Raw genomic sequence first — 14085 nt, forward strand, 5'->3', positions numbered from 1 at the left:
AATGTTGGTTTGGTCCCAAATAATCCATAGTTATATCCAAATAGCGGCGTTTTGTTCGTGCGTTCAAGACACTATCCGAAGGGTAAATAAGGGTTACGCGCCCGACGCGTTTCGTGACAAAATAAATTCTAAATATTGCATTACCATACTTCGAAGCATGTCAACCGCTGTTTAAAATCAATTTTAATGCCATTTTTCTCGTAAAAAAAGCGATAATATTCCGACCGGGAGTGGTTGTTTTCGTTCAAAGAGAGAGAAAGTAAACATGGAGTCGACTCGGGCACGCGCCTCCAGTATCATTGTTCTCAGATCGACCACTTACAAAATGCGCTAATGTTTTTCAGCCAGGGCCTGCAAAGCCACGATTCAGCTTTCTGGCGCCTTCTGAGAGCCTATGGGAGCGTTAGAAAATGTCACGTCATGCCAGAGATCCCCTGTTTTGGTTAGAGATGATCAAGAAGGCCATGAAATGGTCAGAGAGAGCGCTTCCTGTTTGGAATCTTCTCAGGTTTTGGCCTGCCAAATGAGTTCTGTTATACTCACAGACACCATTCAAACAGTTTTAGAAACTTTAGGGTGTTTTCTATCCAAATCAAACAATTACATGCATATTCTAGTTACTGGGCAGGAGTAGTAACCAGATTAAATCGGGTACGTTTTTTATCCGGCCGTGCAAATACTGCCCCTAGCCCCAACAGGTTAAAGCCTGTGTAAAGTTAATTTGTTTCAATGTACCGGTAGGCACCTGCGGCTTATAGACATGTGCGGCTTATTTGTGTTCAAAATAATACTTTTTTTTTAAAATTCAGTGGGTGCGGCTTATATTCCGGTGTGCTTAAATAGTCCGGAAATTACGGTAATTAACTGTAATCACCATAAACCATTGTGCGCCTACTTGTCCGGTCTGTGTGGGGCAGACACGGAGAGAAGAGAACACATGTTCGAGGGAGATAGAGAGCAGATGCATCTCTACCTGAAAATACGTGATCTAAGTGATTAATAGTTGGTATTCAGCAGTCATAACAGTATGCCATATTTACTTTGAAGAACTACTAAAATAGTGATTTGTCAGACAGCATAGGCAGCAGCTCTATAGAGATGAGATGACTTGGAATGAAACAAACATAATATACACAACAACTGAAATATCTTATTGAAGTAGTAATGGGCAGTCAACTACATTAATGGGACTTGTATTGTTTTATTCTGTGTTACAACATTCAACCCACATAATGCATTTAATGTTTAAAAAACAAACAAATCAACACCGAAAACCCTATTTAAAAATAAAATAATCAAACAGCCCTCAAAAAGCACTAATCACTCAGCACTAGTCACCTGAATTGGTCTAATGAAAAAGCAGCTACATATAAAAAGCGACCCTAGTGAGGGTTGTTTGCAAAAACCCAAATGTTTCCACTGAGGTGAGGGTAGTGCTCTATTATTAACAAGCACCTGGACTGGGCGATGGTGTGCTCTACATGGCCGTGTTCAGTGTTGTTTGGGCAAAGCTTGAATAATTTAACGGAGGAAGAGATGGCTACGGTTCATATAACTGAGCACATGGAAAAAAAGAAAGAAAAAACATTTTCCTAGGACGTCACGTATGGGAGAGAGAATAATAACCCAAGTCATTACGTGCCACTGAGGGCTCTTGACTTGGTGGAACCTGGGTGGCTGACTTTCATTCTCCACCATTATAATGAGGCCGGTGCTACTGTACTAACGCAACAACGAAAGACCAAACATTTACAAAAGAAGTGGCTCTTCGGTCTCATTTACATTAAGCAAACAGAAAACCATTACATAATCCTCTTGTATGAATAAATAAACCTGTTTAAACCGGCTCTATTTGAAACCTACGAGTGAAAAGCATTCTTCCCTGTGGAAACCATAGGAGAACATCCAAACAGCAGGAGGTTCACAGTGTGCTACGCTAAACTTAACTTAAAAGCAATTCACAAAACAGTAACACCACAATGGGCAGAGGGAAATGAATGTGTATTTTAGCAGTATAATTGGAGTGATTTTGTGCATATTCCATACAGAAGAGAGAAAAACCAAGGACAGAGAGTAATGAATGGAAAGCATACTTTGTGTGTGTGTGTGTGGTGTGTCTGTGAGGAGGTAGAGAGAGCAAGCAAGGGGAGAGAGAGTGAGAAAGGGGGAGAGAACGAAAGCGGGATTATAGAGAATTGCGTATAAATAGCCCCTCACCTTTAAGAGTATATGCTGCGTGCTCCAGACTCATCGCCCTGAGTGTGTCCCCTCTTCCTCTTCGTCCTCTCTCTCTTGGCATGTGAACCTCTGGGCTGCTGATAACCTGAAACAAAAGAAGGTGGATGGAAAAACACAGCCGTGTTAGTACCTCTGGACTGTCAATCTCCCGACTCTTCGGATACGGTAACAAGCAAGACGAAACTGGGGCTCAGGGGACAGTGTGTGCGAAGCAAGCCTCATAAGGGAGTCTGTTTCATTCTCTGTCCTTTACATTCACTCCTACACAGTCTGACTGACTGCTGCCACACACTAGCTAGCTTCCTCTTCTACTCTAGAATGATCGTGGGGATTCTATTGAGAAAAATATATAATTTTAGACAGCCACTGTGCCTTCTCAAAGTGACTCACTGTGCTCTATTTGTCAGAATCCGACACAAAAGGAGAAGGCCTTGATAATACATTTAGCCTTGATAATACATTTTTGCTTGGATTGAACTCTGTCTGGAAGTGTTGGATTCTGGGTTAAACTTGGAACATTGCTATCCTAGAGACTGGTTTTTACATCAGAAGTTAATGGTTATTTGTAGGAGCCAGATGGCTTTGGAATGTGCTGGGTGGACGGGAGGAAGTCACAGGATTGCTATAGGGATATGGGTGGACATCTTTGGATTAGGCAAATGAGGTGTTGAGGTCAGGTCAGATCCCCGTAAGGGAGAAATTATGGTTTATTACCCTATTACTTCGTCTTCCTATCGAACCATAATAGATGTAAGGATTGGAGAGAAGGAGGAGTGCCTAATAGGAGTATATATATATACTTGTGGTGGTGGAAACATGTTGTCTGATGCAGCTGTATTGATCCTCTGGGAAGAACAAACTTGTTTAAGCTTTCATAATGTCCGTTGAGTTTTTTACTCTGAGAATTAGAACCAAACACTTGGCGCTGCAAGCAGGGTTCACCACGATTTGTAGTCAAACCAGAGAGTCCAGATCAGTGGAGCTGGCAACAAACAAGGAAGGCACAGTTCCTACACCTGTTTACACTCATTTTGACATCTTGGGGAGATGAGAATCGTAGGCTGAACAAATATAGGATACGGACCTAGAGAGCCTGAGTTTATTCGGTAGGCCCATTGTGTAACGACCGGTCGTAAATATCTGGTGCAGGGTAGGTTCTATATGTACAGGTCTCGAGTGGAGGTTTTCCACTGTGAGATCCAGGTAAAAATCAGGAGTAGCGTAGGTTCCATAAGGATAGGTCCCGAGTGGAGGTTTTCCACTGCGAGATCTAGGAGTGACAATACAGTGTAGGGCAGGTTCCGTATTAGGATATACCCCCACTAGGGACCTTCCCCTGCGAGATCTGTAAAAAGGACAAAAGTCCCAGCTGCAGTGAGTTTTTGTAAGACGAGAGTTCTAGAAGCTAGTGAGTAAAACAAAAACAAAAAAAAGGAAAAATAAGATATTCAAACACTGAGTTACGAGTATTAGCAGTAGCAATAAAGAGAGGTTGGTTAGATGCCCTGTTGGGTGGAGAACGACAGATTATGTGGAAACAGGAAGACAAGTGTGAATAATTTTGGTAATGTGGGTTATCAACAACAGTGATATTTGAGGCACAATACTGGAATAAGACATTAAGTCATCCGTATTCTCCAGTAATACATTTGCAGACGCTATAGTATAGGTTATAATACAAGGTATTAAGTACCGTGACCAATTCATTATTATCCGTGGAAGTGGGTAGCGCTACCTTGGAAAACAATTAATAGAAGGTGTGTATTATAGACAGGAGTGAAGAAATCTAAAACACCCTAGACACAGTTTGGGAATAAAAACTATTCATATGGCGACAGACGGCCCCGATTCTCCAAGCAGAGCTAGAGGATTTGAATAAAGCAATGGAGCCGCTGAAAGAAGCGCACAAGCATTCTACCAATTTGGCTCGAATATGGGGAATTAATAGTGGTACTTAGCTACAAAAAGACTGGGTACGTGAGTACATTGATAGAATTTGAACTTCGGCTTTCATGGCAGGTTTGAAACCTGTGATCAAAACGACAATTGTGGGGGTGGTGGATAAAATAGAGCAAGATGTTTGAGTGGAATATAAATCAGCTCACTTCACAGACGTGCGAGGGGTTAATACAGCCACAGTGAAAGTCACTAACAGTGGTTTCAATGGCCAAGGTAAGCCAAAGAAAAGTAGCGACAAAAGCGTAAGGAGACAATCCCACATCTAAAACAGGGTGCATCGGAAGAATGAGTGTACGGTGATACTGGAACCTGCTGCTTTCGAAGGAAATTCCACTATACAAGCTTTTGCATCTTTTTCAAAAGAGCAACAACAAATCCTTTTGAGAGTAGCAGGAGAGGAAATGTCACATATCGGTGTATAGTTTCGGTTCAAACGATAGTGGTTCATAGAGATTACAGTTTCTAGTTGAAGAAACACGTATGAGATCACATCTTACCCAACTGTTCAATAGAGGCCAGGGATCAAATATCACGGATTCCTTAGGATGAGAAATTGGCAAAAATTGGCACAGGAAAACATATGTTGGGTTGAAGAATCTAGGCGAAATGCCAGGGGAATGGATTCTAGAGGTAACACATTTAAATTCATCTGGCCAAACACTCTTTTTTGGGAGATCTAATGAGACATTTTGTGTAGTTTTATTCTGAAATAGATTTTGAGAATGTACCAAAGGGTGGAGGGGTAACGAGGAATTAGCAAAGGGGTTACTAAACCTAAAATTAACGTAATTTTTTGTGGTGCGGTGGTTATGGAGAATAGTACATGCTAAATAAAAGATACATAAATTACGGAGTGGGCCATAAACGGAGTTCCAGATAAGTGAGGCCTGTTTATGTGTGTTTTTGACCTGAGGTTTCACACACACACACTTTTTTTTTTTACATTTGACATTTTAGTCATTTAGCAGACGCTCTTATCCAGAGCGACTTACAGTAGTGAATGCATACATTTCATAAATTTTTTCCCCCGTACTGGTCCCCCGTGGGAATCGAACCCACAACCCTGGCGTTGCAAACACCATGCTCTACCAACTGAGCCACAGGGGACGACGCGCACACACACACACTTTACTGGTTATGGATATGCGTTAGTGGTGTTGATACGGAGGGATTTATTTTGGATGGGGTATTTTCAATTCAGTTTTAAATTGGGTATGCAGAAGGATGGAAATGTTAGGAAGGTTTTGAAAAGGTTTCTGAAGGACAGGAAAAGTAAAGGGAGAGGAAATATTTAATGGTGTCGAATGCCCTGTATCCTGACTTTCTGGTAAGGCCTGACCAATCTCACTATAAATGATAGAAACAGGTGGGATTTAATGATAAAATGAATGAGAAACACCAGTTTCATTTCGATTTAACCATAGCTTTATGAGATAATATTATTTCCTTATGGAGTTATCAAGAGTTGTAAATCCAAGTTGATTCGTTATTCGAATGCGGATATTTTTGATTTAACATGTTTTTGAATCACAATGTGAATCATGTGTTTGAAGAAAAAGTTACCAGTTCCCTGGGGTCCTGGTCTTTGGGTAAATATACAAATGCACTTTGTTCAGTCTACATATAGAAGGAAAAATATATGTTAAATAGGGATGACAGTTACTCCAAATTGATTGTGATATGTTAATTGCTGATTTCATTTTTTGTTCTTGTTTCGGGGATTCCCGAATGGGTTAGGGTGCTAACTTCCTGATCTGGTAAATCTTCCGAGAGGTCGCCAGTAAAATAAGGGAGTATTAACTAATTTTGAAAATGGTTTTAACAGTAACAGTATGTTGTTATGCTTTGACATACAGTTGAAGTCGGAAGTTTACATACACTTAGGTTGGAGTCATTAACTTTTTAGTGACAGGGGGCAGTATTCGGAAATTCAGATGAATGACGTGCCTAAATTAAACTGCCTGCTACTCGGGCCCAGAAGGTAGGATATGCATTTTATTAGTAGATTTGGATAGAAAACACTGAAGTTTCTAAAACTGTTTGAATGATGTATGTGAGTATAACAGAACTCATATGGCAGGCAAAAACCTGAGACAAATCCAACCAGTAAGTGTGGAAATATGAGGTTTGTCGTCTTTCAAGTGATTCCCTATCCAGTGACTTAGGGTTCATTTTGCACTTCCTAAGGCTTCCACTAGATGTCAACAGTCTTTAGAACGTTGTTTCATGCTTCTACTGTGAATAGGGAGAGAATAAGAGCTCCTGGAAGTAGATGAGTGAGAAAATGACATGGGCTCAGTGGCGCACGCTCCCGTGAGAGTTAGCTGTGTTCCTTTTCTTTTTTGAAGACAAAGGAATCGTCTGGTTGGAATATTGTGGAAGAGTTATGATAACAACATCCTAAAGATTGATTCTATACATCGTTTGACATTCTATACATCGTCTGTAATATAACTTTGACTTTTCATCTGAACTTAACTGCGCGAGCACAGTGCATTTGGAGTACTCTACCGAACAAAAAGGAGGTATTTGGACATATATATGGACTTTATCGAAACAAATGAACATTTATTGGGGAACTGGGATCCTGGGAGTGCATTCCGACGAAGATCATCAAAAGTTAAGTGAATATTTATAATATTATTTCAGAGTTTTGTTGACTCCACAAAATGGCGCGTTTGGTTTCGTCTCTGAGCGCTGTACTCAGATTATTGCAAACTGTGCTTTCGCTGTAAAGTTGTTTTGAAATCTGACACAGCGGTTGCATTAAGGAGAAGTGCATCTTGATGTGCTCATTCACAGGAAGTTTTGGGAGGCAAAACATTTCTGAACATTACACGCCAATGTAAAATGGGGTTTTTGGATATAAATATATACTTTATCGAGCAAAACTTACATGTCTTGTGTAACATGAAGTCCTATGAGTGCCATCTGATGAAGATCAAAGGTTAGTGATTCATTTTAGCTGTATTTCTGTTTTTTTGTGACGCCTCTCCTTGCTTGAAAAATGGCTGTGGTGTTTTTCTTGTCTCGGCGCTGTCCTAACATAATCTAATGCTATGCTTTCACAGTAAAGCCTTTTTAAAATCGGACAATGTGGTTGGATTAACGAGAAGTTCATCTTTAAAATGGTGTAAAATAGTTAGTTGTATGTTTGAGAAATTTGAATTATGAGATTTTTGTTGTTTTGAATTTGGCGCCCTGCTATTTCACTGGCTGTTGAATAGTGTGTCCCGCGGGTGGGACGCTAGCATCCCACATTTCCCAGAGAGGTTAAAAATCGTTTTTCAACAACTCCACAAATTTCTTGTTAACTATAGTTTTGGCAAGTCGGTTAGGACATGTACTTTGTGCATAACAAGTAATTTTTCCAACAATTGTTTACAGACAGATTATCTCACTTATAATTCACTGCATCACAATTCCAGTGGGTTAGAAATCTACATACACTAAATTGACTGCCTTGAAACAGCTTTAAATTCCAGAAAATGATGCCATGGCTTTAGAAGCTTCTGATAGGCTAATTGACATAATTTGAGTCAATTGGAGGTGTACCTGTGGATGTATTTCAAGGCCTACCTTCAAACTCAGTGCCTGTTTGCTTGACATCATGGGAAAATCAAAAGAAATCAGCCAAGACTATGGAATGTCAGAATGAGCCTGCAGGAAGGGTACCACATGAGGGAGGAGGATGTCGCCCCTGTAACGCACAGCGTTGAGATTTCCTGCAATGACAACAAGCTCAGTCCGATGATGCTGTGACACACCGCCCCAGACCATGACGGACCCTTCACCTCCAAATCAATCTTGCTCCAGAGTAAAGGCCTCGGTGTACCGCTCATTCCTTCGACGATAAACGCGAATCCGACCATCACCCCTGGTGAGACAAAACCGTGAATCATCAGAGAAGAGCACTTTTTGCCAGTCCTGTCTGGTCCAGCGACGGTGGGTTTGTGCCCATAGGTGACGTCCAGCCTCGCTCAGCCTATTGCGGACAGTCTGAGCACTGATGGAGGGATTGTGCGTTCCTGGTGTAACTCAGGCAGTTGTTGTTGGCATCCTGTACCTGTCCCACAGGTGTGATGTTCGGATGTACCGATCCTGTGCAGGTTTTGTTACACGTGGTCTGCCACTGCGAGGACGATCAGCTGTCCGTCCTGTCTCCCTGTAGCGCTGTCTTAGGTGTCTCACAGTACGGACATAGCAATTTATTTCCCTGGCCACATCTGCAGTCCTCATGCCTCCTTGCAGCATGCCTAAGGCATTTTCACACAGATGAGCAGGGACCCTGGGCATCTTTCTTTTGGTGTTTTTTAGTTTGTAGAAAGGCCTAAGTTTTCATAACTGTGACCTTAATTGCCTACCGTCTATTAGTGTCTTAATGAACATCCACCTGTGGAACGGTCGTTAATTGTTTATGGTTCATTGAACAAGCATGGGAAACAGCGTTTAAACCCTTTACAATGAAGATCTGTGAAGTTATTTGGATTTTGATGAATTATCTTTGAAAGACAGAGTCCTGAAAAAGGGACGTTTCTTTTTTTGCTGAGTTTATAAACTTGTGTTGGTGGAAACATGTTTTGTCTAATGCAGCTGTATTGATCCTTTGGGAGGATTAAACTTGGTTAAGCTTTCATAACGTCCGTAGAGTTTTTTTTTTTACTAATTAGAACCAAACAGAAGAGAGACCGCAGTACTTTTCAAAAACAGATCCACAGTAACTTACAAAATACAGAAATCATCCCCGTATGATGGATTTTGCATCATACAGGGATGATTTCTGTATTTTGAAAGTTCTATATCTTGACATCTTGATTGCTGACAAGCATAGCATTTTGGGAATATGCCAACAATTGACTTATGAAACAAATACCAAAACAGTTTTTGGGTGGAACTCTAAAAATGTAATCAAACATGTACATTTTTACAGTAAATAGTACAGAATTAGTATTTTCATCCATCCTTGACTTTTTCCTGCTCTTTTCTCTGACTTCAAATGAATGGGTGATATTTGCATAATGTCAGCATACAGGGTCGTTAAAATAAAATATAAAGTTTAACATTTGGGCTTCTTCATTGTTCCCTTGGATGAGTACCGCAGTGAGTGCATAAACTAATTTGTTCAAAGTAAGGTCACAGGAGCCAAACCGCCCTGTCAAGAACATGACTAATACCCCAGAGTGAGCTCACTAAATACAGTAAAAACCAGACTACATTATTCACCTCCAATTTAATTAAGGCTTACCTAGGATATAATGGGCTTTCTAATCCTTCATTTGCATAACATTTATGAAATAGAGTAGCCAATGACCCCGGGTAAATGTTTTCCTGGAGACAAGAGCCAGTAGTTTACATACAGTTGAAGTCCAAAGTTTACATACACTTAGGTTGGAGTCATTAAAACTAGTATTTCAACAACTCCACAAATTTCTTGTTAAACTATAGTTTTGGCAAGTCAGTTAGGACATCTACTGTGTGCATGACAAGTCATTTTTCCAACAATTCTTTACAGACAGATTATTTCACTATCACAATTCCAGTAGGTCAGAAGTTTACATACACTAAGTTGACTGTGCCTTTAACCTGTTTGGGCTAGGGGGCAGTATTGAGAATTTTGGAAAAAATATGTGCCCATTTTTAACTGCCTCCTACACCAACTCAGAAGCTAGAATATGCATATTATTGTTCAGGTTTGGATAGAAAACACTGAATTTTCTAAAACTGTTTGAATGGTGTCTGTGAGTATAACAGAACTCCTATGGCAGGCAAAAACCTGACAAGGTTTCATGCAGGAAGTACCCTGTCTGACAAGGAGTCGTGCGTCTTGCATCTGTTTATTGAAAAGTAAGGATCTTAGCTGTAACGTGACAATTCCCTGGGCTCCGATAGGCTCTCAGAACCCGGGAAATACCTGAAGGTTGACGAGGCAGCCTCAGGCTGAAACACATTATCGCCTTTGGTAAGTGGCGGATCAGAGGACCTTTGAATGAGGCGCGTGCACGATTCGCTCCTGAGGAGAAATTTAATTTGGCTGTTTAGGCTCATTGCATATTCCCGGTCGGAATATTATCGCTTTTCTACGAGATAAATGGCATAAAAATTGGTTTTAAACAGCGGTTGACATGCTTCGAAGTACGGTAATGGAATATTTAGACATTTTTTGTCACGCCAATGCGCCATGCGCGAGACCGTGATGTAGCATTCTGATAGTGTCTAGAACTCACGAACAAAACGTCGCTGTTTGGATATAACGATGGATTATTTGGGACCAAACCAACATTTGTTATTGAAGTAGAAGTCCTGGCAGTGTATTCTGACGAAGAACAAGCAAGGTAAGAACATTTTTCTTATAGGAAATGTGATTTTGGTGGAGGCTGACCTGGGTGGGTGTCTAAATAGCTAGCCCTGTGATGCCGGGCTATGTACTTAGATTATTGCAAAATGTGCTTCATCCGAAAAGCTATTTTAAAAATCGGACATATCGAGTGCATAGAGGAGTAATGTATCTATAATTCTTAAAATAATTGTTATGCTTTTTGTGAACGTTTATCGTGAGTAATTTAGCAAACTGTTAGTAAATTCCCCGGAAGTTTGCGGGGGTTATGCTTTTTCTGAACGTCACATGCTAATGTAAAAAGCTGTTTTTTGATATAAATATGAACTTGATTGAACAGACATGCATGTATTGTATAACACAATGTCCTAGGTGTGTCATCTGATGAAGATCATAAAAGGTTAGTGCTGCATTTAGCTGTGGTTTGGGTTTATGTGACATGATATGCTAGCTTGAAAAATGGGTGTCTGATTATTTCTGGCTGGGCACTCTGCTGACATAATCTAATGTTCTGCTTTCGTTGTAAAGCCTTTTTGAAATCGGACAGTGTGGTTAGATTAACGAGATTCTTGTCTTTAAATAGCTGTAAAATAGTCATATGTTTGAGAAATTGAAGTAATAGTATTTCTAACGATTCAAAAATCGCGCCACTGGATTTCAGTGGCTGTTACGTAGGTGGGACGAGTTCGTCCCACATGCGCCAGAGAAGTTAAACAGCTTGGAAAATTGCAGAAAATGATGTCATGGCTTTAGAAGCTTCTGATAGGCTAATTGCATCATTTGAGTCAATTGGAGGTGTAGCTGTGGATGTATTTCAAGGCCTACCCATCAAACAGTGCCTCTGCTTGACATCATGGGAAAATCAAAATAAAATCAGCCAAGACCACAGAAAAATAATTGTAGACCTCCACAAGTCTGGTTCAACCTTGGGAGCAATTTCCAAATGCCTGGAGGTACCATGTTCATCTGTACAAACAATAGTACGCAAGTATAAACACCATGGGACCACGCAGCCGTCATACCGCTCAGGAAGGAGACATGTTCTGTCTCCTAGAGATGAACATACTTGTGTGAAAAGTGCAAATCAATCCCAGAACAACCGCAAATGACCTTGTGCAGATGCTGGAGGAAACAGGTACAAAAGTATCTATATCCACAGTAAAACGAGTCCTATATTGACATAACCTGAAAGGCCGCTCAGCAAGGAAGAAGCCACTGCTCCAAAAGCCCATAAAAAAAGCCAGACTACTGTTTGCAACTGCACATGGGGACAAAGATCGTACTTTTTGGAGAAATGTCCTCTGGTCTGATGAAACAAAAATAGAACATGATGACCATTGTTATGTTTGGAGGAAAAGGGGGAGGCTGGTAAGCCAAAGAACACCATCTCAACTGTGAAGCACGGGGGTTGCAGTATCATGTTGTGGGGGTGCTTTGCGGCAGGAGGGACTGGTGTACTTCACAAAATAGATGGCATCATGAGCAAGGAATATTATGTGGATATATTGAAGCAACATCTCAAGATATCAGTCAGGAAGTTAAAGCTTGGTCGCAAATGGGTCTTCCAAATGGACAATGACCCCAAGCATACTTCCAAATTTGTGGCAAAATGGCTCAAGGACAACAAAGTCAAGGTATTGGAGTGGCCATCACAAAGCCCTGACCTCAATCCCATAGAACATTTGTGGGCAGAACTGAAAAAGCGTGTGCGAGCAAGGAGGCCTACAAACCTGACTCAGTTACACCAGCTCTGTCAGGAGGAATAAGCCAAAATTCACCCAACTTATTGTGGGAAGCTACCCAAAACGTTTGACCCAAATTGAACAATTTAAAGGCAATGCTACCAAATACTAATTGAGTTTATGTAAATGTCTGACCCACTAGGAATGTGATGAAAGAAATAAAAGCTGAAATATAAATCATTCTCTCTACTATTATTCTGACATTTCACATTCTTAAAATAATCCTAACTGTGATACTAACTGACCTAAGACAGGAAATTTTTACTAGGATTAAAATGTCAGGAATTGTGAAAAACTGAGTTTAAATGTATTTGGTTAAGGTGTATGTAAACTTCTGAATTCAACTCTAGGTAATCTGACAAATCAGGGCTAACTTAATTAACGGTCTCTGCAAATCACAGAGTCATTGAGAGGTAAAGACAAAGCTATGGGGAAAAAAAGGCTCTCCAGTGTTAAACTGTGAGCTAATGCGGGTTGGAGAAGGTTCATAGTACACCTTGTACACCTTGGTTGAAGCGGAGATTAAAATCAATACTGGAGCCCACATGTAACAGATTGAAGTCTTAGAAAATACATTTTCGGCACTGCAGTGCATTGGGATATAATAGGCTTCAGCATGTTTTTCATTGGGATTAATGGGCATGTTTGGGCAAGCTGCACAACTTTGTGGAGGCTATAAAATTCACCTCATCCTCAAACTATGTCTTTCAGAATAATTGAAATGGTTCAGAGAGACAATGCAAAACACTAGTCATGAGTTAGGCCTAACACATACTGAAATATCCAAAGCTGGGATAAGAATAACAGCATCAGGTGGAACGTCACCCTAAATGTCAGCAGCTTTCTTCCGACTGCAAGACACAGTGCTCTGTTCACATTAGGCCTAAATGGTTAAAGCATAGGTCATCATACAAAACTGAGCAGGGTGTGAATCAAATCGTATGCCGTTATGCATGTGAGGGAGTGGCAAGGAAATCTGCAAATTCCTTTCAGTACCATCAAGACACCACAAGAGATAACAAAATTAATTTCAGTCATATTGGATGTAATTACTGAAAAGGAGTATAGTTCTCATTCTCAGCCTGAACCCGACGGGGCCCGACAGTCTGGGCCTCAAATTCTGAGAATTGATTCGGGCAGGGCAGGTTTTAGGCTTGCTGCACTGTGTGAAAAATATACTGCTCAAAAAAATAAAGGGAACACTTAAGTCAATCACACTTCTGTGAAATCAAAAACTGTCCACTTAGGAAGCAACACTGATTGACAATAAATTTCACATGCTGTTGTGCAAATGGAATAGACAACAGGTGGAAATTATAGGCAATTAGCAAGACACCCCCAAAAAAGGAGTGGTTCTGCAGGTGGTAACCACAGACCACTAACTCAGTTCCTATGCTTCCTGGCTGATGTTTTGGTCACTTTTGAATGCTGGCGGTGCTTTCACTCTAGTGGTAGCATGAGACGGAGTCTACAACCCACACAAGTGGCTCAGGTAGTGCAGCTCATCCAGGATGGCACATCAGTGCGAGCTGTGGCAAGAAGGTTTGCTGTGTCTGTCAGCGTAGTGTCCAGAGCATGGAGGCGCTACCAGGAGACAGGCCAGTACATCAGGAAACATGGAGGAGGCCGTAGGAGGGCAACAACCCAGCAGCAGGACCGCTACCTCCACCTTTGTGCAAGGAGGAGCAGGAGGAGCACTGCCAGAGCCCTGCAAAATGACCTCCAGCAGGCCACAAATGTGCATGTGTCTGCTCAAACGGTCAGAAACAGACTCCATTAGGGTGGTGAGGGCTCGACGTCCACAGGTGGGGG

The 14085-nt window shown here is 41.1% G+C and overlaps 1 protein-coding gene across 2 annotated transcripts in view; it reads right to left on the reverse strand.

The window, feature by feature from the left end:
- The window catches only part of LOC115153099 (tight junction-associated protein 1-like), a 151475-nt gene that overhangs the window by 70269 nt on the left and 67121 nt on the right, over positions 1–14085 (reverse strand). For both annotated transcript variants that reach the window (XM_029698162.1, XM_029698161.1), the window contains exon 2: positions 2218–2323. The gene's annotated coding sequence lies outside the window, so the exon portion shown is untranslated. The remainder of the gene's footprint in view (positions 1–2217; positions 2324–14085) is intronic.

Source organism: Salmo trutta, chromosome 18 (assembly GCF_901001165.1).
Source record: "Salmo trutta chromosome 18, fSalTru1.1, whole genome shotgun sequence".
NCBI lineage: Eukaryota > Metazoa > Chordata > Actinopteri > Salmoniformes > Salmonidae > Salmo > Salmo trutta.